We start from the raw sequence: 16,242 nt of genomic DNA, 5'->3' as shown, positions 1-16,242 counted from the left end.
GAAAAGAAACTGATTTTGTGCCAGTGCTTGGAATATCAGTTCTGCCAATTGACTGTCATCCACTACTAACAGATGTGCTATAAAAGCAGATGAAATTCATTGTTAGCATATTGCTTGGCAGCCAGAGCCAATTACAGAATGGAGAATTGAACCTTTATAAGACAAGAATTTGCATATGGACATTACATATACTTACATATTGTGATAAGTATTTTCAAACTAGTTAAAGGAAGGCCTGACTAAACTCAAATTATGTTAGTATGCATTAGCATAGCTCCTTATTTTGCACATAATACGTAATATTTTCACTATTATATTTTAGTCTGAGCAGGGCTTGGTTTAGTTACATCACATTGAAATATTTACATTTAAAATAAGTTCTAATTCATACAGTGGTATCTTAAAATATTTTACTGTAAGCCTTGATATAAATGTTTCAAAACTATTTATATATTACATATATGCATACCTGTACACAAACACATGTTTCATTTTAAGTTAAGTGTATTACTGGCAATATTTAAAAGCATTAAATGTGGGTTTACTAAGGGCAGGAGCTATTAGAACATTTTTTCTTAAGTCAGATATTGAAAACATTCAAATAGATGCAGTATGCAGAAATACCCTCACTTTCTATCAATCAAATAAATAAATATCTCTATACAAATTTAATTTGCTTCATGTTTCCAAATATGTAGAGATAACTCCTTCCTTTCCTTTGGGAAGTCCTTCCTTCCCAAATTACACTACATTAAACATACTTCATTGCTATGACAGAAAATTACAGTTTTACAATGTAACATCGGCTAAATCTTGAAATATTTTTACACCAAAAGTCTCACTGACATACACTGGACATTTACCTGGGGTAAAAAAGCCAACAAAACTCCAAAACCCACCCTTTCTAGATCTTTTACTTATTTGGTTCTGGAACAACCCAAACAACCCGATGTACTTAATCTATCTTTAAAGTTTTGCTCTGATATTTTCTTTTCTCAAATGTTGAATAAACATTTCTTTTCTGTAAAATATATACCCAAGCTGAAGAACAGAAGGTCTGCTTTGGCTGTTTTGTTGCATTCCTGTCATGCAAGACATTCATGTGTCTGATTTACCTAGGCCATGAAGCAAAGCCAGTGCTACTGCAGTACCCTCTTTTTACAAACAAGTCTAAGATAATCTAAACTCATTGCTGAAACTTACTGATCAGGTCTGATCACTTTACATTCCAAGCACTGCCAAATCCTCATCCACAGCTTCAACAAATAGAGTTTTCCCCATTCTGTATGTTCAGAAAGCTGCAGCAATGGTCAGTCTCCCAGCCTGTGGCTTTCAGATATTTGCTATCTATTCTCATGCCTAGGGTCCTAGACCTCAATTATAGTCTTTCACTGAAGACTGTAATTGGCTGGATTCTGGTCTCCATAACATAATTTATTAATTTCCAAGAAGCACATTTATACACTCATATGCTAAAGAGGTAAAGCTTATTATGTGCTTTCAATTAATAAAACATATTTGTTCAATATTTGCTCAATATTTGCACTGTTTGCTCAATAAATGAGAACTTCACTGCAAATTGTTAAAATAATAAAAAAAGTAGAAGGAAAATATTTATTAGATAGTCTCTACCCATAGACAGACAAATTTTCAACAAGAACGAATTTTTAAACAAGGATTTCTATTTGTTATTAACTCTAAAACTAGGCATGGAGCAGTAAAAGAGGCAAGGAATGGACATGAACAAAAAAAGACCTTTATTTTCACAGCAAAAAATTTGGACAGTTTTCAGTTTTCACTTCAAACCTCCTAGGTTCATAAGTTTGTTTGGGGTTTTTTTGTAAATGATGAAAACTCAGTTTTCCAAAGGTAAGATAGAAATTTAAGGGAAAAAACCCCAAAACAACCAACCAGTTTATGAGAGTAATCTGTCATTGGAGAACCACTTTGATAGCAAATATTTGACTGGCATGAACAAGGACCCTACTTTTCTAGTGAAACTATTTCAATTTGCAACACATTTTGCTACTCTTTTCCACTTTCCCCAGTGGTGCACACAAGACTCATGGATTCCCACTCAAGTCTGGGTGCCTTGCTGTACCACTCCCCAATGTGTAGAGTCTCTGGGGCTCTTTGAGTAGCTAGATTGAACATTTTGAACATTGAATAATTTCATTGAAATGGTTGCTATTTGGTTTTTCATTTTTAAGAAAGAAGAATTGTGATTTTGCTCCCTAACCTAAGTATTGTAGCATTTAAATAATACATTCCACAAAATACTCCAGAAAGAGCGAGTTCACTAAACAGAGCACTGTAAGATTATTTCATCTAGGATAACATCATTCTTTTATTGTCTATGATTATCTCTTGAAAAATATTACTCATCTTTCTTCCCTGCTGTCTTTGCAAAGTACTCCCTCCCATGAAAAAAATATAATTTCACAAGTGCTCACTGACTTAGCAAGACATATCTTGGGTTAAAAGGTAATTGCAGGTGCAACTAATGGTCTGTTCTAGATGTTTTGTGCTGTTTTGCATGACAAGTACTGGGAAGATCAGTCATGCTGTGAAGCCTGGATGTAGTAGGCAGACTCGTGTGTGTTCATGCCATAAATTGGATACAAAGTGGAAGCAAATGAAAAACAAGGAAAATGGGTGGATAGAGCAAACTACGGCAAACAGATTACTCACTTAGAATTATTACTGTTGGTGGCTTATTTTCTGTTTCCTGCTTCATTCATGTTGACTTTTAGGGTGTAAATGGGAATAGTATTGGTCCAATTTAGGAAGGTTTTATTTAGCTTGTTTTCTGGCTTCTCTGTGTGTGGAAATGAACAAGAGTGTGAATTGCTGCAGTTCTTTTTTTTTATTTTGGAAAACAAAATCCAAACAATTCTTGGAAACTGAGGAGTGAATGGGAGGCATTCCATATATTCCATTAATCAGAATTCCAGTAGAAGCTTCTGCTTTGAAAAGGCTGCTTTAAGAACAACATGAAATCTTACAACCAGGTTAATTTTAATGCCTACTTTTGTTCCTAAGTGACAAAGGAAAATGAACACTGTTCAGAAATATTATTTAAAAGCCTATTTCCTTATTAAATGACAAACAAGCTTTCAAAGTGAAAGGTGAATAGACTTTGTTGATAGGAAGGCCTAGTGAGTACTTTAGGAAAGAAGGGTTTTCAAGAGCATCATAATGCCTGAAGTCATAATTCCTGAATCCAGAAAGCTGGATTTGTTGACCAAAATGTTCCAAATGGTTTTTGCAAAGACTTCCACCCTTAGGGACTTAAGTTATCCCACTTCTTGGGAGAAAGTAAAATTGATGTTATTAATCAAGCAGTAAGTTGCACAATAGATGTGCTTTTATATATATATGTATATATATATATATATATATACACACATAAATATTTTCTAAGTGTTGTTGGAACAGCAATTATTTGTGTGGGTTTTTTCCACTGGCAAGTCATGCATAGCATACAGAAAATTAGCTGAGTTGTATAAAATCTACACACCCCAACCCAAAGCGATTTTTTATAGCATGCTGCTTATGGCATAGAGGAAATCACTTATTTGTGTTAGTAACTAAAATAAAATTTATCTACAATTTAACATATATTTAGCCAGGCTTTTGTGATTAACAATGTGGGTATTCAAAGCCCATAGACTAAGAGTGTGCATGCCCAATTATTTAAGAACTAACTTTGCTCTGAATCGAATTTTCCAAACACATTAGCTAGAAATCAGATTTTATAACTTACTTCTATGTCACAAAGTTTTGTAATGAAAAGCACAAAACATAAAAGAATGAGTCAAAATCTGATCTTGTCCTGGAAAATATCCAGAGTGTAATAATTGGTTCTAGCATAAATTGAGATTAGAATCTCTCCCAGATTGTGCAAGAAATTGGCCCAGGACATGAGAAATATAATTTTAACTCATTCCATGGCCATATGATAACTCTATTGAGCTGCACAAGAAGCTTGCTAAGCATTATGTAATGCACAGCCATAAAAAACAATTTAGTACAGCTGATATTTCATGAGGGAGATTAAATTCAATTAAATACCTTTATTTCTTTTTGAATTCAATTAAATATCTGGGTAGAAGGGAACTGGCACAATCTCTTTTCCAAACAGCTCTGAGATGCTGAATAATGCTGATGGGATGCAAGGAAACTGAGCTGGAAGGATAGATTTATGCATTCTTTTTTTAGAATGTGACGACTAACCAAGTTAGTACTTTAATTTTGTATTAAGTCAATGGGTTAATTCTTTTGAGACACACATTGGCACTGAAAAATACACACTGCCTGTCTGAGCTTGGTAGCAGAAGGAATGAGACTTATTAACATGTAAATAGATTTATCTGAGCACTAAAATGGATATGCTAAATAAATAGCTGTGTCAGAGAAACTGATTGTAACAAGTGGACTCAGAAGACAAAGGATCACCTGATGAAGATATTGAGAGTCAGCTTTCAAACACAATTAGAGATTATGGTAGGTAAATGCTGGGACATCAGTAATTTATGTAAAAGAAAAGAACAGCAATAATTGCAGATATCAAAAAAGGCTCTAGTTAGGCAAGAAAGGCACATGCAGGAAGAGCTCAAACTAAAAATGTGCTCAAGAGTGGCAACAAAATAGGAATGTGGAAATTTATAATGTGTTTTCAGTTATTTCATCACAGAAGTCTGCATGCTGGCTGCACCAGCTAAATTTTCTGGCATCTGCACAAATATTGCTGTTATCATGTCCTTGAGGAAGGAAGTGGAAAGAAGAGCTTGTAAAGAGACAGATATCTGAAAAACCCGTGCTTGCTGCTATCCTGAGGAAAGGAGACTGTACACCCTGTAACCATGGGTCAGTTACCCTCAATGGTTTCCTTTCTACAAAGAAGTAGCAGAGCTACAGGAAGTTAGACAGGGCAGTAGAGTCCTCTGAGACCAAGGGAAGCACACAGATTTCTGCCATGCCAAAAGCCAGGTGTGACAGCCCAGGCTGCCTCTGCCAGCAGGTGCTTCACCATGGTGAGGGACAGAGGCACTGGTAAATTTACGGTTGAGCACTTTCCCATCATAGAAAAGCCATCTAGAGGTCTAATATCAAGCAGATTAAAGTAACGGCATGCTAAAATAATCATCTTTATTTCCTATGGCATATTTTTCCCCTTTAAGAAATATAAATCAGAGACCTAAGAACATAAGTGGCATGGCCCCATGAATATAAATAGTATAAGCAACAAGGTAAAGAAAGTAAATCTGAGGAGCTTCAGAGCTAGGCTTACAGTAGAAATAAAGGGAAGGAAGCATATCCCATGAAGAAAGATGAGGCAGTTATTCCAGAAATGGAAAATTGCCAAGCTGAGAGTTGCCACAACAGGCATTCAAAGTCTTCAAATGAAAAGCTCTGGGAAGCATTGCAATTACTGTGCCTTGGTTCATCTCCCATGCTGCACATTTTAGAAAGTTAAATGCCTATCACATGTTTCTTGAATAGCACTCCTCGTCACAGAGTTCCAGAACTGTTTCTAACAAGAAAACTCAGAAATAGGCTCATATGCTTATTAAATAATCAATTCTGCTTGATTAAAAAAAATCAAAAACAAAGCAAACAAAAAACTCATCAGAAAACTACATTCATGACACCAAGTGGGTTTATTTTAGTTCATAAAAATACTGCATAAGAAAGAAATCAAAATATGAAGAAATCAAAATATGAAGTCCTTGGAAACAAACCTAATCTCAGTTTTGTGAAGGTCAATATTTTATGAAGTAGATTTTTAAATACATTTGGGGCATTTAAGTTTTCTCCTTCATGTTTTTTGTATTTAATTTTAAATAACTGATAGTAAATTTAAATACTAATGGTATTTAAATACTATAGTATTTAATAGTAGATTTAAATACTGATAGTAAAGTTAATAGTTAAGGACTTATCCATTAATGTTAAAAGTATAATGGTACTGGGCCAAAACAATTCCACAGATGACAATCTATACGGCAGACTTTAATACTCAATTAGAACATGTTATCAAGAGAGCTCCCAGGAAATTGCTCAGAAAATAGAACCATGATTTTCTTTCAGTTTGTGATTTAACATGTAGTACTCAATTATATTTTATAGTTAGACACTTAGAATAGGAAAGATTTAGTTTTCCAAAATTATCTTTGTTCTTTGAAAGATGTTGTTCTGCCAATAGAAGATGATGTGAATGCTTCTGTAAGGAATGAGAAGGTGAATTAACACATTTTGATAATTTGTTATATGACATAGTGATTTAAATGTTTTCTTTCTTGAACAGTGAAGAAAATAAACTCTTATTTACTCTAGTGATGATTAATAGAAGACTTCAAAAATATTTCTCATAGATGAGTAATGAAGATGAAACAGTTTACAAAACAGTTTAAGAGGTGAGTGTGATAGGGTAGCAGGACTGCCATATGAGGTCTAGCTGTTTCCCTAGAAATCACATCCAAATGGAGGACTAGCCCAGACTACATTTTTAAACAGGTCATAGACATTCTTCAGATTGCCACCATTTCAGACAGTCCCTTACTAAGTAAACACACAAACCTAAGAACTGATTCTTTGTGCTGCATCATTTACCTACTAATCCATAGGAGAAATTGAAGGCCCTAGATATTTCAGGATCAATCATCTTCCATTATTAAATCTTTCTGATATTCTTTGATGTCTTCCTGGATTTGGCTATCCTAAATAATGGTGACTTTCCTCATATTCCTTTTTACCAGATCATGAATCCACACAAAATACCAGTAGTAATATAGTTGTCTGGAACATACATTTGATCTGCTCATTATGTCACTAAAAGATTCATAAAGAGAGAAGAAATCAGTTCCTGACATGTATGGGGTCAACAGACTACTGTTTTTATGCAATGAGCTAACTTCTACATAACTTTTGCTTTTATAGCCAGATGGAAAAAGAAGAACTGATGGAATTTGTGGCAGGAAGAATGCTAACCAGGCATTCATTTTGTTACAGATGTCAAAGACAGAGTTGTTTCTAGGTTATTTTCAGTTTAATATTTTCAGTGTTTACAGATGTCAAAGACAGAAGTGTTTCTAGGTTATTTTCAGTTTAAAAACTGCAGTGTTTGATTTAAAGTACTGCTATACTTACAACTAAAAGCTATTTGACTATGATCTGTGTCAAAGAAAAATGCCATCGTTTGGCTTTCCATTTACAGAAAAATTTAATTATGCTTCAAGGTTCAGACTTTTTTAGATGCAGCAAACATTTCCTATGTTCCTGGATTTCTGGTTGTGCTGCAGCTGTTAGGCAGCTTGCATATCCAGTATAGCTGAATGTGGAGGGATTGTCTATATCATCAGTACTGGGGAGGGGCAAACTTTCTAAATGGGTCAGCCTTGCTTTCAGTCCATAGTCCTCCAATGACTGGGACATATGGAGCATATTAATCCTGCTCTAGGGATCCTAAAGAATCCTGTAACATCTTGCATAGCTGCTTTGAGATGGCTTTGTGGACACTGGTAAGAAAACTCTCAGGATGCCTTCTGGGTCAGCACTGTCGTTCAGAGGCTTGGCTGGACATAACCACTGAATTTGAGACCCCTGAGGTGATTGGCTGAGATACTGGCTCCTTATCTCAGCAGCATTCCAAACCAGTGGGATTGATGTAGCTTGGCTATATCTGCTGCATGCCACTGGATAAGAAGCATAGGCATAAGGTAATAGTACACCTTTTTAAGCAAAGAAAACAACATTATGTCCAGATCAGTAGCCATCAGTGCTGCTATACATAGTCACTTGAGAACTGCCAAGAACAGAGAACAATCTTTTCCCCCGATTTGTATTACTCACTGTCTATTTTGTGAAGCAGTTGATACAGGAAAATAAAACTTGATTATTTAAATGCACTGATAACCATCTTTTTCCTTTGTAGCATGACATAAAATATGGCAAGGAGATATGTTGATTCTTGCAGGAATCAGAAGTAATTTTAGAAAATAGTCAGAATTAAATTTTCACAGTTCCTGAGGCACACACAGTACCAGTTCTTGCGTGGCTTACTTCATGTCACACCCTAGAACTGCACTGAGACATTTACTTTAAATGTCAATGAGGTTCTGAAAGCAATCTAAGTTGATTGCTGAAAATTAGCTAAACTTTCTTTATTCTTGTGGTTTGCAGTTCTAGAAACAAAATCAGAAATGTTTTATGTTGTATCTGACTGAGCAAACTGGAGATTGATGTGGTTTTGTGGTTTCCTTAGTTGCACCAGGAACTAACCAAAATACCCACTGGTCTTCTTGCCGTGCCATTCTCCGTATTTCTGCACATTACAATATGAAAAGGGAACCTCTAAAACACTCTGAGTTGCTTTTTGTTTGTTTGTTTCTAATTTCATTGTATTTTGCTTCACTTTTACAGTGGGCTTCAAGTTTGCACTGTATGGATCATTCAAATGTCATTATTGAGTCATAATCAAACATGCATCATAGAACTATAAGATGTTAAACATTAATCTCAGAGCACAGTTTAGCAAGATAAAAGCATTAGTTCTCAAACCCTTACCTCTTAACCTTATGGTATCTTGGTTTGAATTTAATGGCACCTTCCTCATGCAAGTAGAACATCTGAAATAGAAGAAAGAAAACAAAATTAAATTTTGCTCCTGCAAATAATTTTGGTAGAAAAGATATATCCAGTCACAAGTATTAAAATAACCAAGTAAATTGTAGGTGAATTGAAACTTGTTTAATGTTCAAAATACTCTTGGTTAATGAGAGGTTAGTCTTGGAAAGCATTGCTATAGTCTTGCCCTGTCTAATTCTTCCTCAGGCCTCTGCTGTTAGTGATGAGATAATAGGCTAATGTGAACTGCTGATCTGAACTAATGCAATTCCTGGAGAAGGGAAAGAGAACTTTAATGTTAAGCTGAAAGAAACAAAAGAATCAAGAAGAAGAGTGTGAAGAAAATGCAACTCAATCATACCTCCTGACTTTGGAAACAAAATCTGGGATACTTCAGAAAGAAACAAAAATATGTGAATCAGTCCATTACTAAAAGGACTTCATAAAAGGATTTCAGATAGAAGGTAAAAAAAGAAGCAAAGATAGCATCTCTATGAAGAGCCTGGATTAGACATAATAAAATCTTGTAAGATTATGAGTTTTGTTTAGGATGACACTACCACTTTCCTTAAGGGTCAGATTTTCATATTAGATACACATAAAATTTCTTACAATGTCAAGTTACACTGAAATAAAGAACTACCAATCAAAATGCTTGCTATGCCACCCATGGACATTTGTTAGGGCTAGAAGAGCATCTCCTGTTCATGTGAAAGATCTTGTTTTTAAAGTTCTTGTTTAATACTTTTTAAATACTGTAGTAGGTATTCCTTTCCAGATACAGTGGGATGATCTCATCTTAGTTCAATTTATATTTTGTAGTAGAAATGTTCTCTCCTACCCCAGTACTGTTTCCTAAGCGATCAGCATTCACACCTGCCCCATCTCATTGCCCACACAGTCCTGCCTGATGATTTGACTTTTTCATTTTCTCTTGGTCCTCTCTGCCACTAAAAGAAGTGGTAGAAAGGTATTGTTGCTTACTGATATGACACTGACCAGAAATACACCTGGATTGAAGTGCCTTTATCAGGACATTAAGAAGACTGTAACCCATCAGCATTGCTCCTGCAATGAGGTCCTGTGGCTCAGGACAAAGATGAAACCTGCCATCCCTTCCCTAAAATAGTAACTTTTTGAATTATGAAGGTTTGGTGAGTTGGCACCACTCCCATGATTTATATGCCACTTACATGAAAAAAATAACACCTGCACCCCAAATATTCTAGTCAGTGCATAATAGCTGAGGCAGAGCACTGGTGCAGACTTCTGAAAAACAGATAATTTGCACCTCATCTGTCTGGACTAGAAGCTGCACAAAGCAGGTCAGACAGCACTGGCTCTTCTGCAAAGACCCCAGCTGTGGTGGGCTGTCCTGGCTTTTTTGACTGTATACAATACAAACTATGGTTTCAAAGCTTAGGGTTTTGGTTTTTTTTTTTTCCCTCCTCAGGAGGTTTCTCTCTCCTTTTCAAAGAAGGAAACAAACAACAGCATTTATGCAGCTAAAATTCTCTTCATTGCTGTACAAAATTTATTTTTCTTCCTCATGTTGAATTCCTGGCACTGTAACAACATCTCCCTCTAACCTGAGTTAATTTATAGTTAAAGTTTTGGGCTGGCTTTTCAACCTTCTAAAATATTCACTAATGGTTTTATTTAGTTTTTCAAATTAAATTAATAAACCAGGACAGTTTATTTGTGTTTGTTTGCATAAAATCTTTAGCAAACAAACAACAAATTAAATTTGACTCATAAATAATGGCATCTTTTATGAAGTTAATCTGACTTCATATATTTCTTTGTCACTGAGCAAAATTTGACTAACTGAAACAGCAAACATTTTCCACTAATCTTTTTTTACATATATACAACTTTAAAACTAGCTCCTTTGTAACTTAATAAAGTTAATAAACTTTTCTTTGTAAAATTAACAATTTTATTTTCCATTTTTAAGCCTTTAATTTGCTTTCCTCCACCCTGAAAATCTACAAAGTCTTGCTTTTTTTAATGTTTGCCCTTTCATCCACTTAAACAATTTTTAAAAAGCTTGTTTCAGCTCCACCTCTGTTTTCATCTCCTTTCAGTAATGTCTGAGTTCTTGTAATCGTGTGTTTCTATCCCAGGTGCACCTCCACGTGCCAAGCCTGTCTCAGACGTGTGGTTAATTGGTTGTCCAGGTGTATCCATGTGGAGTCACCCACTGTTCCAAATCAACAAGCTTTGCAGAATGGTCAAATGAATCAGTCCAAAGGGAAAATATATTTTAGAAGGGAAAATATATTTTAGAAGTGACCATTATAGAAATATATCAGGATTGTAAAGCTGAATTATTGCTGCTTTTGAGTTACTGTGTGAACAGTGAGTTTTGTGATCTGACTCCTGGTCCTCAAGTAATAAAGCACCCTGTAGCATTTTTTGGAACAAATTTAATTTCATTCCAGGTGTGAATGTTTCAGCCAACTGTATAGCAGATGTTTCAGACTGGCCACTGTGAAACTGAACAACTGTAGCTAAAATTTCCTTTTCCACATGAGCAAGAATTTAAAAATGAAAGGTACTTCCAACTCTGGAAAGTAAGGCCAGGGGAAAACCGAGTACTGCTTTATCTATCTTATTTGTGTAGTCCTTGTTCATGTCTTAATTTGTAAAGATAAAAAAAACTCCTCCTTTGTTTCAAGGTAAACAAAACTGGGAAGCTCTGTCTCTGTTTTGTGTGGGGTGGTTTTTTTTTTTTTTTTGTTTTTTTTTTGTTTTTTTTTGGTTTTTTTTTTTTTTTTTTTGGTGGTTTGTTTGGTTGGTTTTTTGTTTTTGGTTTTTTTGTTTGTTTGCCTTTTTTTTTTTTTTTTTTTTTTCTTTTTCCTGTTGTAAAACAAGTAGAAAAGGAGCAGAAGCACAATCAGGTCAGGAGAATATAACCAAATCAGAAGTCTCAATTATTGCTTTGCTTTGCATGGGTCTAGTGTATGGTACACATGGACTGAAGCAAAGAATCTTCTTTGTCTTTCTCAGACATGCCAATACATGTTAGGGCAGTTGCAGAGTACATACTGCATAAGGGTAAACAGCAAACAGAAAGTGGGTAGACTTGCTTGTTTGGTATGTGTGAGGTACGGCATAAACCTCAGCACTCACATTACACATGTTTTCTCTCTGCTCATTTGCATTTGTTTTCAGCTAGAGCACTTTGTGCAGATGTGGCTAAAAACACTAGAATTAATAAAACCCAAAGAGTTTTATTCAAATACCCTCTCTATATACAAGCACCTCAGAAGGCATCTAGCTTATAATGAATTGCTGTTTCCTACAATTATTCCTGTAGCCCAATTTATTTGCAGGAATTCAAAGACTGGTAAAATGTTAAAATAATTATGGAATTATGGAACCATTCCTCCACTCCTGACACCCTTTTATGAATCTTAAACCTCTGTCTTTTGTTTGAACAAATGTGGAAAAGATTGCTTATAATGAGAACATGTGAAAGGGTTTGGGCTTGCTCCACGCTGAGTGAAACAGAATGCAAGAATTTCAGAAATGGTTCTGAGGTGGAGTAGCACCTCTTTAACGAATTCTGCACTGAGCCAGGCCTGTTTGTGCACTCCAGCTGCCACTCAACAGGAGCACTGTGGCTTGCTTGGAAGTCCTTGAGTGTGCATCAACATAGCCACGACCCAGAGTGGTTTGTGTTAATTTACATATATTTTGTGATGATGATGATGATGATTGTAAAATGAAGGTGTTCTAGCTTATGGACTTGTATAGCACACTTTAAATAACTAAACATCTTTATTCAGTCTGGTCATTGTCCATTTATATTTTCTGTCTTGAGGGACTTTTATCTTAAATATTATTACAACTACACTCACTTTGGGCACTAATTGCCGTGGGAGCATATTTTATACAGAACAGAAAATGCACCTTTGCCTAAGCTTTCCCCTCTAGTACAAGGCCTTATCCCTCATTTCGCCTTGTTTTGAATAAATGTGATGTTATTTTTTAAGAGACTGAACACTTTTCACAAGACAGTACTGGTCATGATGTTTATTGTCAGAAAAAGAAGTAGCAGCTAATGTTATCCTAATTATTTAGAATTCTTTTGAGTTAAGTCTTGGTTCCAAATTGATTGAAATGAACATAAGTAAGTAGTTCCATTTGACTTTGGATCATGTTATAAACCTTTAACTTACACACACAGGCAGGAGTTCCCCATATATGTTGAGGTCTGTTGGCACTTTTTCCTTGTTACTCAAGAAAGTAGGATAATTGTGAGGACCTTTTCCCCCTCATAATTAGAAGGAACAAATTAAGAGCTGAATTGTAAATGATCTTCCTTTGGTCTTTGTCTGCAAAAATATCTCTAACTTTAATGGATGTTCTGCCATTACATCGCAAGAATTGAAGAATGACATATAGTAATGGGTGAATGATGTCCAGCCACCAATTCCTTTTCTGTACTGCTCTCATGTCCTCTGCAGGAGTTAAAAGATTAACCCAACACCTGCGTCACTAGGAAAAAAAAAAAAAAAAAAGAAAGAAGATAAGTATTCTTATTAAATAAACAAGGGAGGAAATCGTTCAGCCCATTGTCCTGGAAGCTACACACTATACATATAATCACTATCAATGCAGTTTTCAATTTCAGAGTTTTATATATAAAAAACCTAATACAGAAATTCTGTTTTTATGGCTGATATATTCTGATTTTGCGAGTTTTTTTCTCCTGAAATCTTTAGCCAGTTTTTTTTCTTACTTCCATGTGTTATACAGATCTATGTAAGTTTTGACAGGATTAAAAACTTGGGTTTGAACATGTTAGGTTAGACAGAGTTCCTTAAGCAGACTTTCTCAAAATTAAGAGTTCTAGCTAATCTATATCTTCTGAGTGAAAAAATAAATATTATCATAATATTTATGTCTAGCTTACATGCTAACAGGAAGGCCACACAACTACAAAGGCACTTTCAGTTTGGCAAGTGAGATATACAGTGGGTTTCCTTCACCCTGAAGCTCTGCTATCCATAGAAACACTCAGCCAGGATTGCTCTATACCTAGTGAGAAAAAACCTTAACCTAGAGGGCAGGCATTGATCTAGAGATTCATCTCAGCTTCCTTGTATTGTGGTCCTGTGTGATAATGTGGAAGTTGACAGAATTGTTTTGGGAGTTTGGACAATTTCCCCCCCTCCTTTTTTTTCTGATGTTCTAGGATGCTAAACATTATGTTGACACAATGTTTATTGACAGAAAAATCAAGTAATAATATGAAGGATTAGTCTGCAAGAATCTTGTGATGGGGGAAATTACAGCTTCTGAAATTTAAGCTCATACATGGAGACCTGGTATTGCAGAATGAAGATTGATAACATTGACACCTTATTTACATCCATGCATACACTTTAAATTAGTGAGTTCAGATGGAAAGGTAGAACAGATTTGGTAGAAGAGTAGAAAAGACCTGGGCAGAGAAAGGCAATAAACAGAACTAATCAGTGTGTGCTTCATAATGAAAAGAGTTGTCTACTTGAAAAAACAACCTCCCTTAAACCCTTCCTCTCCAGGCTTTGTCAAATTAACATTAGATAAGGTTACAAATGCCTGTCATAATATCAATATAACAAGCATAGATTTTCATTCATATTTTTGATTTAAGGCAACTTGAATAACAAAGTAGAATAACAAAAGGACAAACATCATATGGACTACAACAGATCCAATGATAATTTTAGCATGTCATTGTAAGGAGAGCATAAAGGTACTGGAAAGGGAAAAAAGATAAAGGGATAGAATGGCTTTCCCCTCTTACCTCTCCTCCATCCTGCTCTGAGCCCTAGCAGCAGCAATACACCTGCTGTTGGTCATTATCAGGCTTTTCCAGATGCTCAGGTTTTCTCCAATACTCTTCCTCCATTCACTTTGCAATCAAAAGACCTAGAAAACTGGCTATACTGGAGGTTGTACAGATAAGAAGTATTTGAGTACTTTTCAAGTAAAAAATTACGAGAGTGACTTAAGGGCTGAAAAACAATAGCAAAGCTTTAATGAAGTTCATTTTGTTTGGCTCTTAAAAGATGAGGCAAATAGCTAGTTTGATCACAATCTATTGGAAAAATTACAGAAGACACATAAATTTTAGAAAATGGATATTCAGCCAACTGCTGCAATACAAAATAAGAAATTGTAGCTAGGGCAGAAATTAAAGGTAAGTTTTTAAAGGCTACAGTGATTAACAAGCTGGTAACCAAAGGCTGTGGCTACCAGTATTCCCAGTGATCATCACTATTAGAAATTATCAAATCAGGAATGGATATTTCAGGAAAGGTGCACTCTGATGCAAGCACAAATGTTGAAACTGAAGCAGGAATTAAACCACTCTAGTATTCTGTTCCCTGACATTGAGACTAGATGAGGACATTTGTCCCTACAGCCTTAATGATGCCCAACATTTCAGGTAGAACAAGCCACAGAGCTTCCTACAGAGGCATGTGAAGATCATGAGACATAGCTTCTCATCATGAAATGAGATGAGATGAGATATACCTGGAATTTGATGAAATTTCAGACATTCTCTGTCATGTGGTGGGTCCAAGCACAGGATAGGACATGCTAACAGTCTTGTTGAGACCTAGAATACTTTCAAATTCCTGTAACATAACTGACATGCCCTTGCTATAGGGCTAAGAGGCTGGTTTTTATAATGTGATTGATGCATATCATACTATGGAAGGCTGTGACTTCCTCAGGAAATTGGGGTACAGCAGGCCATAAGCAGCATGTTCTGAGTTATCACCTGCTTGCCTTTGAGGTGGGTAGAAGGTGCAACTTGCACTGATTTCACTGATAGACTGTGCACGGGGAGCTCCTGCCTGTAGTTATGAGGGTAAGGATTCAGGACTCCTTTCTTAATTCCATCACTGATTTATTGCAGCAGACAGGTAATTAGATGTTCTTTGAAGAGGTGTTCTGAGATTCGTTCTATAAATAGCGTGTGAAAGGTTTTCTGATCTATTATTGTAGTAGTATTTATGATCAATGTGTTTGTAAGTGATTCTGTTTCATTCTAGCTTTTGAGTGAAGCTGCTGCTGGGTAATGGCTGATGCATGTTTTGGAAGCTGAAGAACAACAGTATCTCAAAACTGCATAAAGAGTTGGACTGGGATTTTTGTAAGTGAAGTATATTTTGCCTGGAAAGATGTTGAAGCAGTCTTGTTCCAGTGAAGATTTGATGTTGGGAGACTCAAAACACTCAAAAAGAAGCAAGCATTTTATAAAATTATTAAAAGCAAACTCCATTGTCAATATACAGTTTATAATTTCCCTGTTATTGATTAATTTTTGTATACATTTTCTTTACCCAAATCACCTACTAAGTTTTCTGACTCAGTTGTGGTTTTTTCCCCCAGTCTTGCTGTTTCCAGCATAATTCCCAAATTTTTGGTGCACTTCCTTGTAGTAGACTCCAGGGAGACAAAGGTAACACATGAAAGTAGGAGCATAAAATCCAAACTGTTCCACTGCCCACCATATGTAAGGTAAGACCTAAGGAGCAAGGACTGATGTAAGCAGCTTTTAACAGTAGGGTCGAGCTCTTTGTTAGTGACCAACCTGTTGTAGGA

At 35.7% G+C, this 16,242-nt stretch overlaps 1 long non-coding RNA gene across 1 annotated transcript; it reads right to left on the bottom strand.

The window, feature by feature from the left end:
• Window positions 1–12,654: 12,654 nt before the first annotated feature.
• Window positions 12,655–14,735, bottom strand: LOC128790407 (uncharacterized). Its single transcript, XR_008431743.1, has 2 exons — window positions 14,432–14,735; window positions 12,655–13,134 (listed from the first exon to the last, which is right to left on the bottom strand). It is a non-coding gene; the product is annotated as an uncharacterized LOC128790407 (long non-coding RNA).
• Window positions 14,736–16,242: the final 1,507 nt, after the last annotated feature.

Source organism: Vidua chalybeata, chromosome 7 (genome assembly GCF_026979565.1).
Source record: "Vidua chalybeata isolate OUT-0048 chromosome 7, bVidCha1 merged haplotype, whole genome shotgun sequence".
Lineage (NCBI taxonomy): Eukaryota > Metazoa > Chordata > Aves > Passeriformes > Viduidae > Vidua > Vidua chalybeata.
This window is presented reverse-complemented; position numbering and strand designations above follow the sequence as displayed.